Below are 14,513 nucleotides of genomic sequence, written 5' to 3' on the forward strand. Positions count from 1 at the left end.
GAACACCAATGGTGCCGTTCAAGAGTTTCTCCAATTCCAGTGCTTTCCTATCTTTAAGGTCTCTTTTCCAAATGTTTAAAATCACCCAGGAGAATTATTGCACTGTGTTTTTTGCATGGAAAATAGCAAATTTGTCAGATCTTCATTAAACAGAGGGGTCTCACCTGGTGGTCTATAAAGTGCTACAAAGTTAATGCTGAAGTTGTGATTAGGGATGATATCTGAGATTTGGAGGAGGATGAGCGGAGTGCTCTAGAGGGAGTGTATTTGGGAAGAATGATTTGTAAGTAGTGTCGGCCGCAGCCCAAGAAAGCCTTGTGAACTATGCAGAGGGTCTTGTACTTGATCCTTGCCGCCACAGGGAGCCAGTGGAGGGATTTCAGTGCCAGAGAGATGCTGTCCCTGGGCTTAAGGCCAAGGATAAGTCTTGCGGTTCTGTTAAGGATGAGTTGTAAAGGTCTGAGTGTAGAAGTAGGGAGATTGAGAAAGAAACGGTTACAGTAGTAGAGACTAGAAAGAACCTCAGCACTGGAGAAAAAGAGTCTCTGGGAGAAGTGAGAAAAAGTAGGATACCTCGGAGGAGGTGCAGCTGATAGTAAGACTTTTGGGGTATATCTGAGATGTGTGAGGACAAGTATAGAGTGGAATCTAAGATGACCCCCAGAATTCTTGCCTCACTGGTGGGCGAGGGTGCAGGGCCAAGGGAGGCCGGCCAGAGTGAGAGTGGGAAAACCGGAGCAGTGGTCCCAATGAGAAAAATCTGCCTGGCATTAAGGCAACAATCGTTGGCTGCACACCAGGACTGAATTGCGGGGGGGGGGGGGGGGAGGAGAAGAAAAAGAAGAAGAAAAAGAAGAAAAAGAAGAAAAAGAAGAAAAAGAAGAAAAAGAAGAAAAAGAAGAAAAAGAAGAAAAAGAAGAAAAAGAAGAAAAAGAAGAAAAAGAAGAAAAAGAAGAAAAAGAAGAAAAAGAAGAAAAAGAAGAAAAAGAAGAAGAAGAAGAAGAAGAAGAAGAAGATCCACATAACACTGAAAGGTGGAAGTGAAGGAAGAGATCAAGTGGACCAAGGAAGAACCAGGGGGTAGGTTAGATCCCTGGGGGACTCCACGAGTAGAGAACGATAGCAGAGAGAAAGGGCCCTAGTTCCACCTGGGAAGGACAGTCGGAGAGAAAGGAGGTAAGCGATGCCAGGGCCTGATCAGTGATGCTCAGGGTACCATGGAGTCGATCGATCAGCGTGTTAGCGGTTCATTGTGTCGAATGCAGAGGAGAGGTCAAGGAGAATGAGGACAGAAGGAGAATTTGAGTCAAGATTTGAGAGCAGGTCTTCACGGGTGCTCAGAAGAGCAGTTTCCATGCCTCTGGATGCTCTGAAGCCAAACTGATGATCGTGGAGATAACCAACAGATTCAGTGTGGGGAGCAAGCTGAAAGAGAGCCAACGTCTCCAGTAGTTTGCCCAGGAAAGGAGTGATAGAAATAGGACAATAGTTTGCTGGGATACAAGGGTCGGCAGAAGGTTTTTTGAGTAGTGGGCACATCAAAGAGTGTTTGAGAGAGGAGGGGAAACGCCAGAGGCAAAAGCCAACCATCAAGTAGAATAACTGAAATTCCAAATTGAAAATGTTGAACACAAAAACACGAAGGAGTGGTCAAGTTGCCCGCAGACAGTGCAGTCCATAGTCTGTATGGAGAGACAGGCGAACTCTGTGTCCAGATATGTACTGTTGGCCTGAGGTGCCACTGGTGGTGGATGTTGCATGAACAATGGGTGTTATAGCTTGCGAAGCAAAGTGCTCATGAACAATTCTAAGTCTGGTTTGAACTTTGTTTCCCAACTCTCTACCTCATCCCCAAAAACCATGGCAGTATGCAGTCCATCTCATTGGGAAATCAAGTTCAACAGATGCTGAATACTGGTGTATAAATGTCAAGTTGCAATCTATTAGCCATCCATAAAAAAAGTCACTTGCTACTTCAATTCTACTCATACACACAGCACTTCATTTCTCACTGGCTAAGAGTCAATCATCACTAGCCAGTGCCTAGTGCAAATTGTGTACCCTGGTTAATACCCAACCTAGTCATAAGTGTCACCCTTCTAAAATAGCTAGTCCATTTCCTTGCTCAAATTCGAATTCCTTGATTCACTGCCCATTGTAGGCTCTCTAATCAGCTCCTATATGGATAAAGGATGCAACTTTTATATGTTGGTTCACCTCAAAGAGGCAAAGCAGCTTCACTAATTGACATATGATTTTGAAATTGGAGCGATTCGATGCAAAGGAGATGAGGGTGCCTTGACTGGTAACTCTTCAATGGTGACCGAGGGGGCAGAAGTGGCATCTGTTCGGATGGCGCAAGATGTAAATAGCATAATTTGAACATTCAGCCCAGGCTACTGTTCGAAAATGTGTCATATTGAGATCTGCGATCACCAGAACAAACGTCATCTAATTGTGTGGCCCACTCACTCTCTGCGGGCTCTTCAAACTTTTACTGTCATTAGTTATGCTGTGCAATGTGTTAAAAAATGAAATAACTTCCAACACGAAACAAAAGATATGTTTATCGTATCTGTCGACAGAGCATCCAGTCTGCGTTTATGGATTTAGAGGGTGAAGGGACAACTCCAACTATTATCATCACCCCATCCCTGTTGGTGTCCTCAACAGAGAATGTTGTAATGGTGGATATGGACCCCACCACTTTTGATGGAAAGACTGGGCAGGCCCCCGAAAAAAGAAATTACAGCGGAAGAAAAGTGTGAAAAGAGCTAGCCAAAATGGCCCAAGTACGAGTGCAGTAAAGGCAGGTGAGCGTGCTGCAAGGGGTGCCCCATTAGGAAAGAAAATGTTACTGGTTCGCCTGAAGTTGACTTTATTGCTAACAATAAGCAGCAATTTGATTTCATGCCCATAAAAGATCTGGCAATGGTGTGGGAAAGAGTAAGATGCAGTGCCTACAGGAGGAGAGTATGCACATATACTTATTATTTTGCAGCCAAATAAATCCTAATGTGCAAAATTCTATGGATGAGTGGGAATGACATAATACAAGAAATTTGCCCTGAAACAATATCAAAACACCTTTCAATCATAGCCTACTATTGACATTGTTACAGATACTCCAGAAGCAACTATTCAAACTAACCAGAATCCTGAAGGGGCCATCCACCTTACCCGAAGATGGTCTATGGAAATCTGGGCTGAGAAGCAGGAGGGCGTTTGTAGAGACCCAGTGATGTTTTGAGGGCAGCAGATTACAACCGCTATGAGTCTTAGTCCTGCGATTGATCTCCCATGGAACGGGTATGGTTCTTTGATTTTTACATTTAAAACCAATGTATTTATGGAGTCTGACAACAGAAATTCAGTATTTAAAAAGTATTTAAGAATTGTAATGTCCCTGTTCTTGCGGAATTTGTTGTCCAGTTCTGCAATTATTCTGCAAATAGCGACAAAGAATAGGCCTATAATTAAAATTATTGTATCAAGATGGAAGCATTTCGACCAATGCATGGATTGAAATTAGGATTTATAGATTAGCAGCAAAAAGCAGCTACTGGGTATCGGACATCACCCGTAACGCAGGAGCTAAGAGCCAGGAGCCAGTCCATAACAAGCAGTAAATCTAACATGTGCACAAGAGGCAAACTAACTTTGTTGATTACATGTTATTACAGTATGATTTAATTGTCCCTTAGGTGTGTCCTTTATACTCCTTTGAATACATTCCCAAATCTATACAGTTAATATTACACAGCTTTGTTTGCCATCACTTGCCTGGGGAGTCAAAAAGTAGCCCCAGGTAGCTGTTGATTTCATGCTAACCAGGCACGCCTTGGCTATAATCGGGTACTAAATAGCTCCCAGCTCCAGGCACTTTTGAACCCTGCTAACAGGTTAGGATTTAGTCTTTGCTAAGGAAGCAGGGATGAATAAATGAAGGCTGACTGGGTAGGTGCTAAAAAAGAGGACAAGTATGGCAACAGCTAATTTGAGAAATAGTTATATGAAATATACAATAGATTGCATGTGGAAGGCTGGGAGCAAAGTAGTAGTTAGGTTTGTGGGCGCTGATAACATCTCCTCTGACCTAGCCCAAAAATAATAGTCATGATTACCTTTAGAAATACAACCAGTTCAGGCTACTAGACCCTGACAATTTACATAGTCTAGTGTTAGTTATATCCTAGAACACACTGTTGTAATAGCTTCTTAATAAGCAAAATGTATTCATGTTTAAGAACCTGTCAAATTTGTCTTTAAGAGGTAGGGTTGGAAAAGGCAACAGTGCTAGATGGCATTTAATTAAAAGTGCAAAGAACAGCCACACGTGTGTTTTTTTACCAACGTGACACCCATATATTGTGTTTCTACTGCATCCACTTGCGTTAGCTACTCGGCTGCCTGGTGAGTGTTGTGCAGTCTCTATCCACCATCCTTGTCTCTGCATCACCACTATGGCACCCTCCATCTCGCCTATCTTCTCCAACTGCTAGACCTTAAACTTTCCTTCTCTTACAAAGTCTGAAAAACATTCAAAAAGGACTATATAATACATGGCCCGCTGTAGCAGCCGTGTAGTTCTGGTTAAGTAGCTAAACCCAGAGGAAGACAACTTTGAGCGGCTTATAACTTTGCTCCCCGTGGACGAATTGGATAAAACTTTACCAAAAAGTATATGGCTCCCGCTGACTATAGTTGGAAAGTTTAGTGAGGTTTCATGGAGGGGGGGCAAAGTTATAAGGGAGTCCCCAAAAAAGGGCAAATGTTTTTGCCATAGACTGAATGGTCGAACAGATTTTAACCAAATTTGCGGCAGGGGCGGAGGCGCTTGGTTCCAAAAGTGTGCTTTTGTGTGTTGGTGGAAATCCGACCAGTACTTTTTTTGCAAAGAACTGAAATGTACATCTAAAAAAATTAGTGATATCTGGCTCCACTCCACGGACCCATTTCCCTGTTCGCTCCGCGGTCAAAAGTCTCATTGGCTTGCAGCACGCTGTGATGTCGGCGAACATTGGACGCGGGCGGTAAGTGGCTAGAGGGAAGCGTGCTGTGCGTAAAGATTAAGCGTGCTGTGCGTAAAGATTTTTGGGAAACGCTGCAATGGTGTATCAGTGGACAGTGCGGCGCAGGCAGGGTCTGGAAAACATACTTTAAGCCATGTGGTGCGGAGGGATGAAAAGGGTGAGGGGGTGACAAGTGGTTCATCTGATATATATATATATATATATATATATATCTCATTAGGTGGAGGAAGATGGTGGTGTGCCTGCAGTAGCCGTGCATACTGCGCCAAATCACGGTTACCTCCACAGGTGACTACTACCTATTGTGGTTAATGCAGGCAGCCTGCGTTACAGCACGATGGCTGGTGCAGCAACCTCTTTCAGTGGTGACCAATGGCAGAAGGGCAGTGCATTGCACATGAAATTAACATTTTAACAATGCACTATGGTGTGTTGCGTGTGGCAAGGCCGTAGCCCCTTCGATGCATGGGTGGAGGCCTTGCACCGACAACTATTGTTGCCGTGTGTGTGGTTTGTCAACATTGCATACACTGTTGGTTCCATGGGTGTGGGGATTGTTAGCACATCCTATAGTGGGTAGTCCATGGCTGGACCTGATGGAGTGAGTAGTTCTGCAGTGGGTGCAGTGCTGAAGTAATGTGTACATAGAAGTTGATCGGGTTGAACTGCATATTTTAATAGGCTTAGGCACTGTCCATTGCGTGGCGTGCTGACTACTATCCTGCACCATTAAGTATTGGTTTTGTGCACTTAATAGAGTGCTGGGAGCAGGGACACTTGTGAAGATTTTGTGGTTGGGTTGGCAGTAATATAATGCTATGTGACTGAAAGTGGGTAGGGGTGCCAGACACTGTGGTAGGTTTGTGGATTCTGGTAACTGTTACATGTGTGCATGCATTGCTGTATTATGGTGCGGGGGTTGGGTAGAGTGTTGCTGCCTATGTTACGTTTATGGATTGTGGTACCTGGCCACATGTTTGCCTGCATGGCTCCGTTTTGTTGTGCTGAGTGTGGGCAAGGCCTACACTGTTAGGTGCATGGCGAAAGGCCATAGGCCGTAGGCCATGCACCCAAGAGCCTAGACCTTCAGCATAGCCATGACAACATAATGCAGCCATGTAGTCTTAAGCCTGCATCTCTCCGAGGGTGGTGACCTTTTAAAGAATGGTTGTGGAGGACATTTTAGAAGTGGTAAAACAGCAGAAGTGAGCTCATATGCGTACATTACCATATGGTGTAGGTTATTGCACGTGTTGCTAATTAGGGAGTCACATGTGACCATTTGCGTTTGCTATGGTTTGCGCTTTATAACACCCTTACTAGGTTACGTTTGTTGAATGTGGTATGTGCCTACATGTTCGCATTCATGGCTCTATTATGTTGTCTGGTTGTGGGCAAGGCCTACACTGTTGGGTGCATGGCCAAAGGCCGTAGGCCATGGACCCAAGAGCCTAGGCCTTGACGATAGCCACAACAACATAATTCAGCCATGCAGGTTTAACTCTGCATCGCTCAGATGGTGGTGACCTTTGAAGAATGGTCATGGACGACATTTTAGACTTCGTAGAACACCCGAAGTGAGGTGATATGCGTACATTACCATATGGTGTAGGTCATTGCACGTGTTGCACATTAGGGAGCCACATGTGAGCATTTGCATTTGGTATGGTTTGGCCCTTATAAGACCCTTCCTGTAGGAAGTGCTTTAAGATATTGCACCATGAAAGGAAGTCCTTAGCATCACACAGTTAAAATATGGACAATGTACACAGCCACCCACAACTGTCATGACCCCAGTCGGTGAGCATAGTCCTCATTCAGGCGAGGCAGAGCACATTAAATTCATCAGCAGGTCAAAGGTGGGTGTTAGCCTGGCACATATGGCATTTACACCATTCACAGCATCTACTTCCATTGGCATCAGTGATGTTGAATAGTAATTTCATACACTTAAGATGGCCGCCACAAGACCCATTTATAAGTAACAGCACGTTCTATTCATATTAGCAGAGGGAGCTACTTAAGCTCTGCCTCCGCTCGAACACGTGTTTCGCATCTGCCCCGCTGACAGTGGGTAACTCTACCGGCATTTCTTCTCAGAACCGGAGGGGAAAATAAATAAATAAAAAAAATAGGCATTAGATTTACGGAGAGTTACAGAGTACCATAGTGCACTGAAGAGACTTACCCAACAGAAGTTCTCTGAAGATGTTATATTAAGCAGCATCTTCAGTCAGAAGTTCCATCCGCAGCCACTGCATCTTCCAAAGGTTTTTTCCTCAGCTTTCCGAAAACCTGCAGACAACATAAGAGGTATTTGATTAAAAAAAAAAAAAAAGTTTTACATAGAAGACTTTTTTTAAGCGTTTACATACCTGAAGGTTCCCCAGGTTTTCACCTGACAGTTGTTACTGCGCTCCACCTCACAGGCTGATGTTACTCAATATTGGCGAACTTACATTTAAAACGTTTTCTCATCCTGAATAACTCCGTGACCATTTGCAGTCATAATTATTTTCCCAAATTCCTTGAACCTGCGAAAAAGAGAAGAAAAAAAAAAGAGAAGCAATTAGAAAGCTCTCCCCAATGTAGGAATCTATTCAAGGCCTCGAAGATTATCTTCTTCTGCTGACTTACCCAAAGCCTCATTCTTGATAGAATGGACAATTAAAGGCAAAAAGCTACAGAATTCCTCAGCATCTCAAGTTGCCATTGTTTCTCTATCTCAACGCACCCCTGTAAAAAAGCAGGATGGAGAGCTCCACAATAATAAAAACACAGGTGAGAAGGGAATTCAGCCCTAGAGTTAGTAAGTAGTGATTTAGGAGAATACACATCTCCTAGTATTATCTAAGTTAATAGACGTTATAGCATTTCTATTGTGGTCATTTGTTTGTTCAAACAGAAAAAGAATCCTAAAGACTCCAAGGTATCAGGACCACAGGCTGGGAAGGTATTCCGCTCCCGAGGAGTCCAGGTAAGCGTTACAATACCATTCTCCACACCCAACGCAACGTCATGCAGCCATTCATGGGAACATGTGGCCAGGGTGAAAGTTGGCTTGTTCAATTGCAGATGGGGAGTGCATTGCACATGACATGAGCATTTAAATACAGGGTGAACTACGGTGTGTTGTGTGTGGTGAGGCCCTAGCATCTTGGATGCATGGCTGGAGCCCTTGCAGCAACAATTATGTGGCCTGCTCGGAAGTAGGTTTGCCATTTTCACGTTCTGTGGGGTCCGAGAGCACTGCATACATTGTTGGTTCCATGGGTGTGGCGATTGTTGGCACATCCTACAGTTTTTAGTCCATGGCTTGAGCTCATGGCATGAACACTCCTGCAGTGTGTCCACCGAGTGCTGTGCTGAAATACTGTGTGTAGAGAAGTGGATAGGGTTGAACTGGATATTTGATGTGCTTGGGTAGTGTGCATTGGGAAAATTACTGACTACTGTACTGCACTTTGAAGTATTGGTTCTCTGCACATACCGGAGTGCTGGGAGGAAAACAAATATTGCTACCTCTACTTAGTAGTGATGGGTGCCGCTAAGGGTGAATCTGGATGCTGAAAGTGTGGATGCTTTTGGAGTACTTATAAGTGAAGGTGCTTTTAAATCAATTTTTTCCAATACTCTGTAGTGAGGTTGGCAGAGATGGAGAGACGCAGAGTGCTGATCGGAGGTGATAACTTTGTTCATGATCTGCACAGGTATGCCACACAAAGAGGCATTGCTGTTAATTTTGGGTTGGAAAGAGTGGAGGCTTTCTGGGGCACTCTCGGAGTGTGGTTTCGGGTGTATGGTGGACCTTTACAGATGTGTGGCATCTATCGGTACTGTATGTTGTTGTGCATTATTGAGCTGAACATTTGGGGTACATGTCGTGTGGACGTTTGCTCAGTCGCCTAAATAAGTTGATGGAAGCAGTGATGTAGAGTTTTCCTACTGCCAAGGTGGTTTTCTCAAGCATACCACCAAGAGGAATAAAAGGACCATGCCGGTGTAATTTGTCCCCAGCCAGAGGTCGGAAGGGGTCTTATAAACAGAAGCATGTGTCAGTTCCTGTGTAGTGCTGGGATGTTCTCCACAGACTAGGACATCATTAATGAGCAAAATGTGCACTGGTTCCATGCAAATGACATTTCTTTGACTGCCACTGGCAACTCTGTTTTACACTGTGCAAGAAGCGTTGAAGAGAATCCTGTAAAAATGTAAGGAGGAAAAGGAAACAAACTGAGATAAAGAGCAAAAACAAACAAGGTTCTGTGCAAGCACGTTCAGAGCCACCACTACAGATGAAATCCCCTCCCCTGGTTGAAATGTATTCCCCCACGCCTGGCGATGTGGATGAATCTGGATGCAGAAGTCTTGGATAGTTTTACTGAACTTTGTACTGGAGGTGCTATCTCACACAACACTTGCAGTCTGAATGCGTAACGGTACATATGAAGTGTTGTACAGCACTGACAGTGTTGGATGCTGCCGTCTTGCCTGTGAGTGGTGGATGAGTGTGTGACTAACAGTATTCAATGAGGTAGTGCTGGACAAAAAAAAGTAGAAAGGGAAGAAGGACTGGGGCGCGGCCCTCACAGTACTTGGGGAAGCGCACGTGACGCAGTCTGAGCTTCTCACCATGCGGGCCAATGGAAATGGGACTGTGGGGATTATCCAATCAGGTAGTGAGGGTGTGGTTCACAGGAAGGGGCAGCAATACTATTTTTCATTACTCTGCGTAGTGAGGAGGGCTGACATGGAGACACGCATTGCATCGATTTTGGGCGATACCTTTGTGGTAGATCTGCACAAGTATGCTCAGGGAAGACAGGTTGACGACGATTTCGGTTTGGAAGGAGTGGACGCATTGTGGTACGCTGTCCATGTCCGCAGTTTCAGCATTATGCTTGACCTTTGCAGACAAGTGGCCAGTTTTGCTACAGTCCACATGGTCATCGTGCATTATGGTCGGCATGCATTTGGGATACATGACTTGTTCATGTTTTTTCCATAAACTGAGGAGGTTGATGAATGCAGTGAAGAGGCTTTTTCCCACTGCCCAGGTGGTTTTCTCTGCCATAACACCAAGAAGGCGTATGGGACTATCCTAATATGTTGTTCCCAGCCAGAGGCTGGAAGGGGTCTCATCAATAGAAGCATGTGTGATTTTTCTGTCCGCTCGCGGGATATTCTTCTGCAACATTGACAGCATTCATTCTGGAAATGCAGTGTTTCCAATGCAAATGGCATTTTTTTTTGTCTAGCATTCGGGATGCTCTTTTGTTTGCCCATCTACAAGATGCATTGAAAAGTTTGATTTAAGAAAGTGAGGAGAAGAAAACCCTATAAAAAAACAAAAATAAAAAAGATGTTTCTCTCAAAGCAACCACTCAAGACTAAATACCATACCCTGGTTACAATTTATTCCCCACGCCCACACAGAGCACGAATGCCACATCCGGAGGTTTTGTGTAGGCCAAGGGATTGTGCAATGACATTTCTGGGTGTGGTGTCTATGCAGAGGAATCTTGTACAGAACTGATTGTGTTACATGGAGAGCTCTTTACTGTGATTGGTGGATGTGTGTGTGACTATTTACCAGTACCGAATGAGTGCTGGAAAGATCGTGGAAAGGGAAGACGGACGGTTACTGCAGAACTTGGGAAAGCGCACATGCCACATACTACTTTTTTCAGCATGCTGCCCATGGAAATGGGCCAGTGGGGATTATCGGTACTAAGGGTGTGGATCACGGGAAGGTGGGTTAATACTTTTCTCCATTACTGTGCGTAGTGAGCCCGGCTGACATGGTTGACATTACTTGCAAAGGTAATGTAGCATAGCAGAAATTGTTCCAAAATCAATTAGAGCTGAAAGCTATGTGGGCCACTACTCAGTTCTGAAAAGCTACAAACAGAATTCGGAGCAGTTCTGCGGTATGACTTTAGGGCTGCTGCCAAGACCTTTCAACCAGCAAAGAGGCCTACATTGTTGAACCAAATACATACATGTGCAATGGCACATTGTGGGGTGTTTGTATGCATGAAATTTCCCAGTAACAATCCGTAGATCGCAGAACATGGTACTTTTCCACTGCCCGAAGGTCCGGATCGTGTCCGCGACATAGGGGGCCCACACGCATCGTGTGTGCGGTCCAATGGTGATGTGTATATTCTAAATTAGGATAGCTGTCCACAGGACGCGTTTTGGGCGGAATACTTTGTGCGCATGTGCATAGGTGTTCTATGCACACAGTTGAGATCTCTGGACTGATAGTGTGACACGTGCACCAACCATTTTGGGACACGCTGGGAGTTTGTAGGGTATAGAAGGTGGGATGTTTATGTGTACAGCTACGTGTAGGACGTGGGTGGGCGCCTCACACTACTTAAAGTTCGTCACAAGTTTCTTTGCTTATGCTGTTCAGGGGCGGCGTTACCAGGAGACAGGAAGAGATACGCATGCGTGTGCAACGGACAAACGTCCGCTCCCACAACTAGTTATAGGTGGTTCACAAGGTGCCGACATGCGGTTCGTACTGGCGTGGTACGGATGCCTCCTTTGTGATTGCGGATAGGCCAGTGTTAGGCTCACCTGGTATCCACGAGGGCACCACATGATACTGGATGGGGGTCTAAGCGATAACCCGGACCCCTCTCTGCTTAGTTATGTGCTAGACGTAGGGTAGCGCCTATAACAGGAGAATGGAGGGTTAAGATACTGGTTCTGTGATGGGTGGACTCCCACCTCCCTCTGGGCCAAATCCCCTCCCTTGGGGTTATTGCTCACCTTAGGTTTTTGTGCGTTGAACTCTCCGTCCTGCGTCTCTGTGCAGGGGCGCGTAGTTGGTGTGGGTGTTCCGTGGAGCTAGTTGCTTCACTGGTCCGTGTGCCCTTATGTCGGGTCCAAACCTGCTTTGACTCCGACTCTGCTTGCTTTCTTCCAAGTGAGTTATAATGTCTTCTCCGTCTTTATTCTGTCTTTCTTTCCCTCAGTTTTCTCGGCGTCTTGCTCCACTACGCTTGCCCCCCCCCAACAATGTCCCTTTTTGTTTTTACAGGGATGGTTGCGATCTCCGAGTTGCCGCGCGGATGGCGAAGACCACAGTGAATTATTGATGCGGGGTGCTGCGCTGTTTATTGGTGTTAATTGCTAACCTGTGTGGTCTTCTTTTCGTTGTACAGGTTGCGGTGATGTTCCGGAGTGATGAGCGATCAAAGCGCTGACTGCCTAGGTAAGTGCTTTGTTAATGCTGACCTTGTTCCTTCTCCCTTGCAGGTTGTGATAAAACCCGGAGATGGGAGAGGTAAGCAAAGCACAGGATGGATTCAAGGCTGGTTACTTCACAGGTAAGTGTTCTTGCTTGCTAATGCTGTTCTTGTTCTTCCAGGTTATTAATGGAATCCGGATCTAGGGCTTCAGGATCAGGCCGCCGGAGAAGCAGATTAGCAGGAGCTGGACACAGTGAGCGTTGTGTTGCAGGAGTGCAGAATAACTTGAAGCGCGTTCTGCTGTTTTGGTGTGGTTTAAATAGCCCAGGTAAACTAGTTCCAGATCAAGTAGTTCCAGGCCCAGCCACACCCAAAACACTAGACCGCATGACTTGGTTCTAAAGAACTAAGCTGTGTAATAGGCCTCCATGTTGGATTAAGGTCCTGGTATTGCTTTATAGCAAAGGTGCCAGGAGTGACTCCATGTATGTTTCTGATGGAGTTTTAAGGCCCTTGGGGCCAGTGTGAAGGGCTTTAGCCACATTGCTGCCAGGGGGCTGTTATACCTGAGGGGTTCAGGGGCATGCATCTTAATAGCCGGGCAGGTGCGGTGTCCGTAAGACGCCTCCCTTTTCCTTAATTGCGGTCATTTCCACCAGTACTGTGCGCTGCTGAGTCATAAGGGGATTTTAAAAACAAAGGAAAAGCCACATACACATTCGGGAACAACTTACATATTCATCTTCATTTGCACACATTCATAAATACTATTAGGAAAGGGTTAGCAGAAGTGGATCAACATTGTGGGAAATTGTGGATTTGTACTTGTTGGTCATGAGGGCAGGAAGGGATTGAGGTATCATCGTAATGTCTTTGGATCACAGATTTTGAGGGGATGGCGGGCTATGAAAGGGCGAAAGGGTACACGTGCAGGTCGGGCAGTGGCATTTTATTTTGCCCATAATATGTCCTTGTACATGATATTTAAAGGCAGCAAAATTGTTCACCAATTGTTCAATTTTGGCTTCCAGGTTGCCAGTTTGCTATTCACAGAGTCTTTCCTTTCCTGTGTTTGTATGTTGTTGTGGAAGGGGTGCCGCTTCTGCTACATTGTTTTCTATAAGCAAACATATTGGAAAGGAAAGCAATCTGTTAGGTGTACATGAAGCAATAGATATATTTATTTCACATTTCAGACTGCGGTGATACTATCCTAAGTGATTTCGTCATGAGGGAAATTCTTTTCCAGCCACACTGCTTCCCATTGCTGCATACAATGAGAAACGTTATGCTCATCTACCATTGTATACTGCACCACCTGTGCAATTATCAAACTTTATGCTGTGTGCCCTGGACTTGGATATTAAGTTGGTTGGGGACCTAAATGCCCAGATTTCACCGTTTGTTAGGAGATTTCACTATTGAGCGATATGCTCCATGCATACTTGTTTGACCAGCAGCCCAAAGCAGAAGTGCATTTGTGAGACATGTTCCTTGCAAATTGGGAATTTGTAATGCTTAATGCATTAGCAGGCAGTTCCCAGGTTCACGATATTGGCATCAGAGCAATATGTGTCAGACAATGGATTATATTTTTGTATTGATTCTTTTATTTAATGAATCCATGCTGCAATCTACAGGAACAGGGAAGGGGGTAAGTGACCACTGCTTGGCGCTAGTTATATCTGTACCGGTTAATGTGGAGAGTTTAGTTAGAACTACTTGGTGGAAAAATACAATTGTGTGATCAGTCAGAAATATGCCTCTTATGACCAGATATATTAAGGAATATCACATTAAGGGCTGGCTATGGTAGATACAGGGTGTTTAATGTTCTCCTGCCACATTTCTCAGACATCATTTCCTGGACTTCCAAACGTGTTCCTTATAGGAAGGTATTAGTACCACTTAGAATACGCTTTGATTTCTCACGTATGATATCAAGCAACAGATAATGTTTGAGACATTATTTAAGATGTCTGAAAAAGAAGAGTGGGTTATCCTTGGATCCATTTTTTTAAACGCTTCAATCAGATTAAGCATGGATATAAAAATTGGATGAATGCTCATAGAAACTACTTTGTTCTCTTAAAAGACAGGCAATTATGGCTCAAGATTCTGGTAAATTCTTGGCACTCAATGAAGTGAAGACCATCTTCCAGTGGGCTATAGAGATAGATCTGAGCTAGGGATGGAAGGATTTTCTTTGTTGTAGGTTTAAGGAGCCTTCCTGCACAATTAATATAAAGGAACTGAAAACTTGGACTCGTTTACT

At 44.7% G+C, this 14,513-nt stretch overlaps 1 protein-coding gene and 1 long non-coding RNA gene across 2 annotated transcripts in view; one reads left to right on the forward strand and one right to left on the reverse strand.

The window, feature by feature from the left end:
- Window positions 1-14,513, reverse strand: part of DELE1 (DAP3 binding cell death enhancer 1) — a 339,909-nt gene that overhangs the window by 298,028 nt on the left and 27,368 nt on the right. The gene's annotated exons all lie outside the window — the stretch shown is intronic.
- The window catches only part of LOC138582647 (uncharacterized), a 204,256-nt gene that overhangs the window by 28,613 nt on the left and 161,130 nt on the right, over window positions 1-14,513 (forward strand). Inside the window, exon 2 of the long non-coding RNA XR_011305057.1 lies at window positions 3,123-3,309. This is a non-coding gene — a long non-coding RNA (uncharacterized lncRNA). The remainder of the gene's footprint in view (window positions 1-3,122; window positions 3,310-14,513) is intronic.

This window comes from Ambystoma mexicanum, chromosome 3q (genome assembly GCF_040938575.1).
Source record: "Ambystoma mexicanum isolate Mex_15411 chromosome 3q, UKY_AmexF1_1, whole genome shotgun sequence".
NCBI classification, from domain to species: domain Eukaryota; kingdom Metazoa; phylum Chordata; class Amphibia; order Caudata; family Ambystomatidae; genus Ambystoma; species Ambystoma mexicanum.